A 2,500-nucleotide genomic window follows, 5' to 3' on the forward strand; every position below is an offset into this window, starting at 1 on the left:
AACTAAATTAATCAAAGGATTCAAAAGTTCAAAAGATGTCTAGAGACCAAAAATACACAGTATTTTTCTGTTTTTTCTCCGTAATGAGTGAACCCACGCAAACGAAGAGACAGCTCAGGCAATTGGATCAAACATATAAAACAAGCAGCGGCTATAAACATAAACATTTGTTGTTGTTGTTGTTGATAAAGCGCATTTTACTTTTGACTTGACGTTTCGTATCCTTCAATATACATCTTCAGAAGTGACGGTTGAACCATTTACTATCCATGGTTGAACAAATAGCCCATCGGCAGGTTAGTTTGGCAGGTGACAGGTTGAAGGTTGCAGTTGAAAAATTTACTGTGACTGTTACATGAATAGCTAACCTTAGGCCTAATTAGGCCTAAAGAAACGTTTTTAGGCCTAAGGAGGCCTAAAGAAACGTTTTTAGGCCTAATTAGGCCTAAGGTTAGCTATTCATGTAACAGTCACAGTAAATTTCAACCTGCAACCTGCCACGTGCAAGCTGCAAAACTAACCTGCCGATAGCCCATTTCCGAGTTGCTGCATGCCTCAGTTTCAAATCGAGACCACCATTCAAATGGAAATGAGTTGCGTATTCTTATGCAAATCAAACTCATTTCCCTAATTCGCCCTTGTCACACGGCGGCCATATTGTCCCGGGAGACTAAAAAATCTTTTTTTACCACGCCAAGCCTCGCAGTGGAGACCATGGGGGTGGGGCAGCAACTCGGAAATGGCCTATTCAAATATGATATATATAAAATTAAGAAGACTGGTAACTAGAAAGAATAAGATAAAAATAGTAAGATAAATAGCAGTGAAAACTGACCGTTTAATAAAGCCACATCAAAGGAGTAACTGAACCCTTGACACGTGGCCTCAAAAAACACGATGTCACGAACAAGCCATTTACCACTCTACAACAACAGTTCCCAGCTCCGAAATTCCGACCTTCGATGGAATCGCAGACCAACGTCGTGTATAAAATTCCCTGTGCAAATTGTTCGTGGTGTTATATTGGGGAAGCTGGCAGAGCTTTTAATACCCGAAAAAAAGAACATTTGAAAAACACCAAAACTGCGGCCAAAGGTTCTAGAATTGCTAATCACGCCTGGTCCAACAACCACGCCATTGATTATTATTGACAAAGGCACTTTTCGAACCAGAAGTGGCATACCAGAGTGACACCTAACGCAGATAACAATAGGCCAGTTTCGTATTCTAACGAGATTTGCCCGCATTAGCCTCCATTCCATGCTAGATCCAGTCCAGCCGTGAGAATTCGAAAATAGTGTATTCTTGCCCGTTACCTTGGCAATATAACATTTTTTTTAACTAGCCTGTTCCAGGCTCTCAGATAGTCGAGAACTGCGTGTGAAAAGCGAGTGGGGGCTTGGGTCGAGGCAAGCCCCCACTCGCTTTTCACACGCAGTTCTTTTCGTTTTCTCGACTATCTGAGAGCCTGGAGCAGGCTAATTTTTAACAAATAATCACAATCATTTACATTCTTATTATTTCGCAGTTCACGTTTTCATTTAAATTTCCTCACCGCTTTCTTATCATTCATTTTACCCGTCGAAGACTGCAGTTCTGGCAGCCGAAAGCTCGTAGTTTTCAATCATTTTAGCCAGAGATCGTTTTTTTTTTTAATGTTAACTGTGTTTCACCCTGGCTGCGGCCCTTCAATATTTTAATTATGTTTGTAGGCGCTGTTTGTTTTATGTTTTTGATTAAGTTTAAATGGCCAAAGAGCAAGAATATGTAAAATGGATCAAAGTTCGCTTCCCCAGTGGGCAAGTTAGAATATTCAAGTCATCTTTCTCGCAAAACAAGCTCTTTTTCTAAAAATAAAAATGGGGTCTATCTGAATTTTCCTGCAAAATCTACGAGAGGTTTATCTTGAAAAAAATCAAGGAACCAGAGTGTAACGCCAATTTTCGTCATTTTATTGCTGGCCGAAGTTCTAGATTTACATCCAAATTCTTAGATTACACTCACGTGATAAGACGGCCATGTTGTTGCCAAAACAATAGAAAAATGTTGCTCAAGATTTGCATAATAATAGAATCAAATTCCTAATTTCTCTATTGTTCTTTCTACCAATATGACCACCGTGACGTCAGGTGGAATCAAAGAATTCTTCCGATTCATTCATTTAACGATGCCAAAAGTCGCAGCCTTTGACGAGAGTCAGTGAAACGAATTCTCGACTTGCACAAATCCCATAATACACCTATTTTACCCTCCACTGTAAAAGAGGTGTATTATGGGATTTGTGCTAGTAGACAATAGGACATTTCCGAGTTCATGCCTGCCTCCTCTTCAAAGGGAGTCTAAGTGCGAAGTTTTTTTTAAAATGAAAATTAGTTCTCGTCCATATGTAAATAGAACTAATTGCCATCGCAAAAGCTTAGCACTCGGAAATGGCCTATTCTCATCCTGCACAGCCCATTATTTGACAAATGGAAAGCCTGACTTAGTTTGATGCTTCTCT

The 2,500-nt window shown here is 39.8% G+C and overlaps 1 protein-coding gene across 1 annotated transcript in view; it reads left to right on the forward strand.

Annotated features, from left to right (window-relative positions):
• Window positions 1-2,500, forward strand: part of LOC138018805 (MTOR-associated protein MEAK7-like) — a 23,701-nt gene that overhangs the window by 13,621 nt on the left and 7,580 nt on the right. The window lies entirely within an intron of this gene.

Source organism: Montipora capricornis, chromosome 10, assembly GCF_036669925.1.
Source record: "Montipora capricornis isolate CH-2021 chromosome 10, ASM3666992v2, whole genome shotgun sequence".
Lineage (NCBI taxonomy): Eukaryota > Metazoa > Cnidaria > Anthozoa > Scleractinia > Acroporidae > Montipora > Montipora capricornis.